The sequence below is a fragment of the Bacillus rossius genome, chromosome 1 (assembly GCF_032445375.1).
Source record: "Bacillus rossius redtenbacheri isolate Brsri chromosome 1, Brsri_v3, whole genome shotgun sequence".
In the NCBI taxonomy this organism is placed as follows: domain Eukaryota; kingdom Metazoa; phylum Arthropoda; class Insecta; order Phasmatodea; family Bacillidae; genus Bacillus; species Bacillus rossius.
The window spans coordinates 102,091,301-102,102,055 of record NC_086330.1 but is presented as its reverse complement, the minus strand read 5'-3'; positions in this window follow the sequence as shown (position 1 = coordinate 102,102,055).

The window sequence follows — 10,755 nt, the reverse complement described above, 5'->3', positions numbered from 1 at the left end:
CAAACTGACCATTCTGGCCCCACCCCCACCCACGGAAGCTCTAGCCGGACTGGGGGACGCGACTATCTTCACGACACTTGACTTTATACGGGCTACTGGCAGGTGCCGGTATGCCTGGAGGACCGCCCTAAGACGGCATTCACAGCACCAGACAGCCGGCGATACCACTTCTGTGCCATGCCGTTTGGTCTCATGGACGCCCCTGCAATATTTCAGGCCCTGATGGTACGTGCTCTGGATGGGTACATTGGCGAATTCGCCAGTGCCTATCTGGACGACGTTATCATCTGGTCCAGGACGTGGGAGGTGCACGCGCACCATCTGGCACTGGTGCTAGAATGTATGGCCAGACATGGACTGACGTGTTGTGCCCCAAAGAAATGTCACATTGGGGCCACTGAGATCGAGTTCCTGGGGCACATTGTGACAGCGGAGGAGTGCCGTCCCCGCCCCGAGCAGTTGGAGCTGATCGAGGGAAAGGGGGCACCGAAGACCAGGAAGCAGCTCCAGAAGCTGCTGGGGCTGCTCAACTGGCTGCGGTCCTTTGTCCCCGACTTCGCCACAATCACAGCCCCGATGACGGACCTACTGTCACCAAAGACTAAGTTCCGGTGGACTCCCGCCGCGGACGAGGCTTTGCGACAGGTGAAGCACCGGTTCAGGAACTGTCACACGCTCTCGCGCCTGGTGTCCAGCCGCCCCATCTTCATCCAGACGGATGCGAGTCAGGAGGGGATGGGTGCGGTACTGTACCAGATGGATGACCAGGGTGTGAGGCGCGTGATCGAGTTGCCAGCGCCAAGTTTGGGCAGGCTGAGCAGAGGTATCACGTGAATGAGCAGGAGTGTCTTGCAGTGGTCTTGGCCCTGCAGCGGTACCATCACCACGTCGAGGGGCGCTCATTCACGCTGAGAACCGACAGCCAATGTCTCCGCTGGTTAGACTCCGCTCAGGGCCGTAAGTCTAAGTTCACTCGGTGGGCCATGCTGATCAGGGAATTCTCGTTCACGGTCGAACATATTCCTGGACGTGAAAACCAGCTGGCCGACGAGTTGTCCCGGAATAAGAGGTTGCAGCTGGCAGGCGTATGCGTGGTGGTCTAGCGAAAGCGTGTTGGCTGGAGTCGACCAGTGCCGTACATGGTGTGGTCCGCGATGCGTTACGGAACCACTAAGAAAGACGGTCGAAATAAGCCCAGGCCCGCAAAATACACGCCGAGTTGAAGTGAGCAGCAATGAAGTACAAGAAAAGGTTTTAATATTAAAGTGACTACAGAATGAACGATCGGTGGAACAAAGTGGAGGGCTGCTCACGGACACACATCTTGACCCGGCGCGGAGTGTTTGGAGACTGCCTAACATGGCCGCCTCCCAAGGGAGGGAAACTTTCACCTCCTTTGTGAGTCGGCGCCAAAAACTTATATTAACTTAATTTGCTCTATTATAGCTAAAAATACATTCCAGGTGCCCAAATAAATGGAAGCACCTGGTAATTTGGTTCTTAAGGCTTAACAATTGTTTCAGAGTATTTAATTATTCGAATTGTGGCATCAAGTTGGCGACTTACGTATTGACTGACTGCGAATTGTTTTAGTGGTATTTCTCCTAATCCAACTTGATCATTGGCATGGGTACTTTAATTAAGGCCTGTAGCTGCGGTGAATGTTAATGAGGTTCGTTATCTGCTCCGTGCGTGCGGTGCTCGCACGGAATGGCTACGACACATTTGTTTAATGTCTGGAAATTAATAATAATTGTGTCCTAGTGACTTATCCCTTAATTTTTTTATGGGTTCGAGCCCCCGGGGTTCCGTGCCCTTAAGTTTCTTTACGTCTATTGAGGTCACGCCCGAGGCGTTCGCCTGACTCATTGCCGCTGGCAGGGCCGCATCTAGGGGGCAGCAAGCGGGGCATACGCCCCGGGCGCAAAGTTGTGGGGGCGCCGAAATCGCTTGCATTGTAATTCCTACTACAACAGGTAACTGGTAAAACGTTTTTTAACTTGCATGCCAGGAATGTCTAATCTGATTTACAATTTAAAGTCTCAACATATTTAATGAACAAGTCTAGTGATTATACGGACTACTTTATGGACGTATTGGGTTCATGCATGGAAGTTACGATAGCACAGAAACTGTTACATGTAGGTATGGAAAATCCTTAAATAGCACCATTTTTCCATGGGAGCGCCCCCAGATCCCCCGCTTTATTGGTGTGGTATGTGCAAAAAAAGAGGGGGGCGCATGTATCCATTCATGACCTGGGTGCCAGAGACTCTAGATGCGACCCTGCCCGCTGGCCTGGGGGTGCGCTCTGAAATTGGGATCTGGTACTAGCGGTGTGGAGCACGGGCTTAGAGGCAATGGTCGGGACGACGTCAACACCCCCTCCCCCCCCCCCCCTCCACAGTGGAAGCCCGTTTCCGCCACGTGTTCCCGATCCCGCGGCTCGATGACCCCCTAGAACAGCCGGCACAATTCGTGGCGCGATCCCAGGCCCGCGGTGTCTTAACGTGGGTGGGCGCCGCCTCGGTCGCTGCGGGAGCAGCTGGGCCGAGAGGCGATGCCACGGTGTGTGAAGTGTTGGCGCTGGCGGACGCCACCACGGATGCTGCGGGAGCAGCTGGGCCGAGAGGCGGCACCACGGCGCGTGAAGCATTGGTGCTGGCAGATGCCGCCTCGTTCGCTTTGGGGGGTAGCTGGGCCGGAAGGTGGTGGCGCGGGTTTGAAGTGTGGGGCTGCACGAAGAGACTGCCCAGGATGTACTCGGCCAGGTGGGCCGGGGGTCAATGCTCCCGTCGGGGACGCTCTCGCTGGCTACTCCCCTCAGGGCTCTTCTAATGTGGCCGCCCGAAGGGCTGGTGTTCTCGATTGGACATCAGCGTCGGGCTGGGTGAGCTACGCCTCTGGGTGGTGTCTAGGACGAACTCTCTCAACCTCGCTGGTCCGCACTGCGTCCATCGTGGATGGCCGGTTCCTTCCTCGCGCGGGTACATAACGGTAATGCGGAAAGTGGCCTCGCCGAGGGAGGCTGCGTGTCCTGTCAAGCTCGGGGGCGATTCCGCCACGGCCTCATCCGTTTCGGAGATGATGGGTTCCAGTTTAGGGGGTGCTCCGGCAGGGTCCTCGGAGTCCTCCCCCATGAGCTCCATTACCCGGAACCGGGCATGGCAAGGCCGGCCCCTTCTTCGCCGGCGCGGTGTGGTGTATGTCCCCACGGGCTCCTCTTGCCTTGGGGTGGGGGGCACGCTCTCGGGGTCACCTCCCGTGTCGGGGCTGCTGTGGAGCAGGGGGTATCGCAGGGGTCATGTAAGGTGTCCATCTCCAGTCCTCCTTCGGCGAGGTGTTCCTGCTCTTCCGGAGTGGTGTCCTCGGCTGTCTCTTGTGGTCGCTCGAGTCCTCCGGGAGGGCGCGCGTCGGGTGGAGTGTCTGGCCCGTCGGCCGGGCCCTGTTGGTCGGATTCGGTCGTGAGTAGTTCCCCGGAGGTCGCCGCCACTCGCAGGTGGTCTCAGTGGATCTTCTGTACGCGGTGGCCGCCTAGGTCCACCATGTAGGACGTTGTCCCTAGGTGCCGTGTCACGGTGTAGGGGCCCTCCCAGTGGGCGGCGAGTCCAGCACAGTAGTTGCGCAGCACTGCTGACAGGGGGTACGCCCGGGCATACACACTGTCGCCGGCCTGCAGTTGTAAGGGTGGTCGTGCAGTCTGTGGTGTTATTTCCTGCCTGTAGTGTGCTTGTCGCCCTCGGGCCACGTCATGTTCGTGGGTGCGCCGTTGGTCATGCTTCTCCTGGTGTTCTCCTGGGTGCGGAATGCCGTGGGTTGCCAACTCACCCGGTAGCGGCAGGTTGGGCCCCTGGGTCATTTCCGCGAGAGTAATCAAAGTGGCCGCATTCACGCGCCGTTGGATGCAGAACAGTTCATCGGTGACGTGGCGGTCCCACTGGGCGTGGTCCTCCTCCAGATGCAGCCCAGTTGGACCTTCAGGTCTTGGTTCCTGCGCTCGGTCGGGTTGGCCCTGGAGTGGTAGGAGAGTGTGGTGTGGTGGATGATGTGTGCCTCTTGGCACCACACTCTCCATTGGGCCCCCTGGAAATGGCTGCTGTTGTCCGTCAGGACAGACTCCAGGTAGCCGAACCGAGTTAGGAACTCGCGCGTCAGGACGTTGATTATGGTGGCAGCTCATGCATTGCTGCAGGGGTAGGCTTCGGTCCAGTGGGTGAAAATGTCGGTCACTACCACCAGGAAGCGCTTACCCTGTGGCGAGCGGGGGTACAGTTCCATCACGTCCAGCGCGAGTGTCTGGAATGGCGCTGACGGTATAGGCGAGGTTGCTGCTACTGGGTGCCATCGCCTCGGCGCTGCCTCGCGCACCCCTGGTGGGTCGTACATCTTCCACCTGTCCATCTCCCCCAGCGACCTATTCAGGACCCGGTCATCCCGGAGCTGCCAGGAGGGGTGGCCTCCTAAGCGCACTAGCTCGTGGCTTCGGTCGGCGTTGGCGATCGAGGCTAGGCCGCGAGAGCACGCCGTGTAGGTCGGCCTCGGTGCTGGGCGGTTGTTAGGCCCCCTCCACGTCGATCGTGAGGCAGGTAAAGGAAGGGAGCCCGTCGGCAGTTGTGCTGGCAAGGGTGGGGGGCAGGATCTCGTTCCACTCCTCTTCATCCAGTACCTCCCGACTGCCATCTGGCTCGTGCGAGAGCAGGTCGGGGAACTGGTTTTCAGGACCTGGCATGTGCTCTACTGCGAAGTCAAATGTCGGCAGGGGCAGCGCCCAACGGATCAGCTTCCCCTTCCTCCCCTGCATGGTGTGGAGCCAGGTGAGGCAGTGGTTGTCGGTGAAGAGGGTGAAATGCCTGCTTTCCAGGTGTGGATGGTATTTCTTCAAGGCCCACAACACCGCTAAGCACTCCTGCTCGTTGCTGTGGTACCGCTTCTCCGCCGAGCCGAACCTTGAACTGGCATAGTCAACCACCTGCTGCTCCCCATGGTCGTCCACCTGATACAGCAAGATCCAGTGCCCAGGGTGCTTTCGTCCGTCTAGAGGACGAGTGGAAGCTCGAGGTCAATGCGGGCCAGAGTATGCCACCTCGTGAATGCGTCTTTGACGGCCTCAAACGCCGCCTGAGCGGCCGTGCCCCAGTGGTAGCGGACTTGGAGTGACAGCAGGTCTGTTAGGGGCGCGATGACCTGGAAAACATTTGGGATGTAATTTCGGAGCCAGTTTAGCAACCAGATGAAGTGCATCAGCTGCTTCCATGTGCGCGGGACTTCTGCCATCGCGATCTGTTGAAGAGGACCTAGTTTGGGGTCGGTTACCCTTTGTGTTGACCACGTGGCCCAGGAAGTCGACCTTGGTGGCTCCGAGATGGCATTTGGCTGGGTTGGCTGTCAGGTGGTTTGTTGTCAACCACTTTATAACCAAAGCCAGATGGCGGCAGTGGTCCTCCCATCTCTCCAAATACACAATGACGTCGTATAGGTATGCTAGGGCGAACTGCCCTCTAGCACTCGGGTCATAATGCACTGAAAGGTGGAAGGGGCGCACTTCAGGCCGAATGGCATAGCTCGGAACTGGAACCGCCGCCCATCTGGCACCGTAAATGCCGTCTTCTCCCGTTCTCCGCGTCTTATGGGCACCTTCCAGTAGCCGGACTACAGGTCCAGAGTGCTGAAGACCTGGGCCCTTCCTAAGCCAGCTACGGCTGCCTCGACGCTAATCTGGAGGTGCGGGGCGCTGACGGTCACTGCGTTTAACGGACGGAAGTGCACGCAGAACCTGTTGGGACCATCTTTTTTGGTGGCCAGTACACATTGTACCGGCTGTGTGATGGCTCTATGACCCCGCTGTTCAGCAGCTCATCCACCTGGTCCGCTGCTCGCAGAACCCGTAGCCGCGAGGTGGGTCAAGCACTGGGTCTTCGGTCAGAGTGGGGATGCAGTGTTCGGCTATGGTGGTCTGCCTTAAGGGTCTGTTTACAGCAAACACTTCGGGTCGGGCAGCGAAGACCTTGTTTACCTCAGCATGGTATGCGGGGGGACGTCGTGACGCATGTCCGCTAGGGTCAGTATCGTGTCCTGGTGGAGGGGCGTCTGTCCTAGGGTGTACACCACATATCTCTCCGCCCGTCCCAGGATGAGGCGGGGAGGTCCCAGCTCCAAGACTGCATCTTGCTGGGCTGGCCTGGGGAGTCCCAGCACCATCTCCTCGCACAAATCCTGCACTACCACTGCAAATACACAACAGTTCAATTCCTGGGTACTCACCACAATCTCGGCATGTCCCAGCATCCACCCGGCGTGCTGAAAACTATATATGCTGCTGCTCCTATAGTATACGTTGGCTCCAAGTTGTGGTAGCCACTCTAACTAATATGGTGTGTTCTTGCGGGGTTTTGGGCGCCTACCCTCTTCGCAGTAGATACCAGGAACGCTGCTACTGGATTGACTACCAGACTGATAATCCAGCTAGCACGTCACTGCACTGTGTTACTGTCCAGAGAGTAATTATAAAAAGGAAAATTTGGTAGTGTTGTGTGAATAGTGGAAATTTGCATTACTTAACTGACGTTTGTTATAAATGAAATAATAATAACTGAAAATCATATGATTTTAATGGGTCCTTGGATACGGGCGTGAAGTTTCTGTTAACATATAATTAAGCGAGAACAACCAAAATAATATATTTTGTATGTTAACTTCTGTTCAGACCTAGGTGTCAGTACATAGATGCAAATGACGTCACTGGAACACATTGAATACCATGCCGGGTCTAGCTATACGTTGTCGGAGGCTTGAGGCTCTCTTCCCAGGACCTCCAGGTGGTCTGCTGCTACGCTGGAACACTGGATGCTGTAAGCTGTAATTGGCGAACAACAGAAGATCTGAGGTAGCCGGGCATCTGGCTGAAGAATCGACTTCCCTCTCGTCCTAGAAAGTCTGGTTTAAATTAGGATCGGTCTCACCAATCGTCGTGGCCGATCGCAGCTGGAGCTGACATCAGTCGTCCGGAACCACTATGGGACGTAACGTGACCGACGCGGAAGTTGGCTCTCGATGTCGCCGATACTCCCTATCTAAGACTTATTCAGTCCAGATATTACTCTCCCAACTTGTAGAATGGAGAATTCTAAATAGTACACGATCGCGGATGACGCGAATCTTTAATTCCTCGGGCGGCAACCAAGGCTTTGGTTCGCCCCAGCCTGAGAAACGTCTTCCCGCTGCAAGATGGCGATGGCGTCTCTCCTTCCTTCCTCCTTCTAACTATTTACTTTCAGTCCCTAGCAACCAAGGAGCTATAGCTATCAGCAAACCGAATAGACTGCATAGTGAAATAAAACTTGGATGTTAGCGTGTAAGAGTGCTGAACTATGACCAAATGAATAAAGTTTCCAAAGAATAACGCTTAGAAGACCCTGAAGTTAAAAGTGTGTTGTCTCTGGCAACCAGATGTGTAATATCTGTTATACTTTGGTTGTCCTCTTTACAATAAAATAACTAAATACATAATATTGGCTCATGAAATATACAATTAATGTTAAAATAATAATAAAAGTAATAATCATATAACTGTAAACAGTTGGACTGGTTACAGTGCGTAGAGGTGGCCAGGCGTAGCTTGCCACCGCCCAGGCGCAACGCGATGGCGGGCACGAACAAGGGGCGCATGAATACGTCGCTCGCTCCGGTATCGACGACTGCAGCGGCTGGCCGTCCATTGACCTCCCCGGGAATGCGGAACAAGTTGTCTAGCGGGCGGCCCAGCTGTCCCAAGGTCAGGAGGGCGTGTCCCTCTCCAAGCGCGGGGCTGTGGGCCTGTGCGGGGGGCACCCTAATCCCGGTCCCTCCGTGAGCCATTTCCCGGCGCCGGTAGGCTAGCACATTGCGACGGAGGTGGTCTCGCGCGCGCCTCCTGGCACGGCGGTGTGGTTGGTTGCGCTGCCCGGAATCCCAAAGGGCACTTGCTGTGCCAGTGGCGTTCGCTCAAGCTCGTCTCTCACCAAGCCCATGATAACGGGCAGCGCCCCGGACAGGTTGGTGCCGGGTGAGATGCGGCGGAACAGTTGAAGTTTTGTGGCTATGAATGCCTCGACTGCTTCGGCATTCTTATGCCGGGTCCCATAGAAGTGGGCGGAACACTCGACAAGGGGCAGCACTGTGTTGAATCGGTGGTTGAACATTGTGGCGATTTCGCTCCACGGCATTGCATACCTTCCCCACATGCTCCACCAGATCAAGGCGGTCCGTCGCAGCTGTTCACTGACTCGCTCTGTCCATTCAGACTGGTGCGTCCAGTACCCGATTTGGCGCGCCTCACACAGCCTCAGGAATTCCCTCGGGTCCTCATGCGAGGCTCCGGCGAACTCCGGCAGAGTCACTCTGCTGGGTGGCAGGGCTCGTGCTAGGTCCTCCAGGGCGAGCCACACGCATTTGGCCTCGGTCGTTCCCGGCGCGTGCACCGCATGGTCGGTGGGCGAGCTCCAGTCGCTGGTGTGAGTTACCGGAGGGGCGGTGATCGCCGGTGTGGTGGAGACCATCAAGGGGATGTTGTTCAATGGTGGTGTTCTCGCCTGCGTATTTGTAATTCTGTAATTCCCATGATGCCTATGAGACATTATGCACATAATTGTTTATTCATCCAACAACTGTTTGTTTGTGCCTGATGATGTAACAGATGCCAGTTCTCGAAATGGGACAGCTGTTTCGTCATATAAATCCTTCTGTGTTCATTGCTTTGTCATCATTATGTCATCCAGATTATCCGATTAGTTTAGTTTCACCACCAGATTCATTTGTCCATCGCTGTGTTGTTTCCCCCCCCCCTTGTATTAACTGTTCCTGTTACAAATGACTCGTTTTCAGCCCCTGTGTTCGTCTGTGTTGTCCCAGCATGCATCATTTAAAATCAGCTGATATTGTCTTTTTTGCATTAGTTTATGTATTTAGCACTGAGATTTCATCCCCCCCCCCCCCCCGGTAACTTGTGTAAACCAGCAATGGCGTATGTCAATTATATTATGTTGTTGTGGGCCTGTCGCTGCAGGGAGTGTGATGATGTGGGCGATTGTCTCTCGGTAGTTCTGCTACTTGATGTCGTAGCCAACTTTCGCGGGAAGAGCAGTCTTATGCAGGGGAAGCAGGTCACGGATTTTCTATCCCTTGTAGCTTTATCGAGAGATATCACCCGCCCAAGAGAAAATTGTTGTGCAGTTGTCCAATTGTTCTGTCCCATGGACACGCCTATAACAGACTGCTTTGTCGCTCTAATCCTAGGTGATTATCTAAGTACACTCTACCAATTTCAATACTAAACTAACAAGCTACTAAAAACTACTGAAACAGATAAGTACTGGTAGGAAAACCAAAAGACAAAGCTGCCTCCCTATTGTGTATGGTCTGTGGCCTGTAAAGGACTGGAGACCAGGTCACCGGGATGCCACTCCCTTGTGCATGGAGTGGAAGTGACATCATATGCAGCATGCTGTGGACAGGACTGGAATTTTAGCTTTAATTAAGGGCCGAGGAGATACATAAGATCTCCTCTCCCAGATATGGCTGGGTCAAGGCCTTCCACATGCTTATTTTGAGCAAAAGGTGGTTGTTGATGTTATGACTGCTTCTCTTGTTCTGTATCTACTGGGTCTCCATTCAGCAGGGTGTCCAGCTCCGAGCCTGTGTCATAGTCTGCCTGGTTACATGGGGCTAGGCACTACCATCGGTGGCGTGTCACAGTCATCTCGGTCGGTTCTTCTACCCTGACTCAGAATTCTACATCAGCGAGGGAGGCACCTTGTCACTATCCTCCCTGGGTGGGGGAGGGTATCTAAGCTACCTCAACCTCGTCCGGCTGTCACCAGAGGCTGCTTGTTGTCATGTTGGTGCCTACCTCTGGCATCTAGGATCTGCTTTCTCATCATGTGACTCCAGCATCATTACCTTGTGGTTGTAGCAGGGCCTCCTGCTGGCCCCAGCATCGCCATCCATGGGCTAGGTATTGCATGGAACAGGTCCTGCATGCCTCGGGGTGTGATCTAGTCATCTGTAGTAGTTGTTTTGTCTGTTTATTATGGGGTGGCATTATTAGGAACTTCATTTACTCCCAGGAGTGTTTTTACTGGATATTGAACTGATGCACTTTTCACAACCACCTTCTATACATCCGAATAAAGTAGGTACTTAGAATGAGCCACTTCATGGTCGGGTGTGGTCCCTTCCACCTGGGGCTCACCCCGGCACAATAGTTCTTCGGAATTCTGAACTGGGGCTGCATGTGCACGTACACTTGTTCTCTAGGCTACAGTTCATGCAGCAGGCAGGTCATCTGTAGGTCATGATGTAGGCTCTCTGATGTTCACACACTGTTGCCAGTTCTGTCTCTTGCCGCTGATAGTGCTCGTCTGTATCTTCTCCATCAGCTACCCAGTGGGCTGTAAATATGCCTGTAAAAGGCAAGTTTTGACCTTGGACCATTTCCCCTAGGATTATTCCTGTGACCACATTGGTTGCAGCGGATGCAGAATAGAGCCTCTGCAAGGTGGTCACTACCCAGCATATGTATATCTGCATTATTAACTCCTGGTTTTGCCTCTCCATTGTGTTGGCTCAGGGATGGGAGGCTAACATGGTTCGGTATTGAACATGCCACAATTTGCACATCTCCCATTACTGCCTCCCGACGAATTGACTGGCATAGTCTGTAAGCAGGTCCCTGGGGTAGTACCAAATCACAAAAATTCAGTCTTAAATTGTCCCAATGGG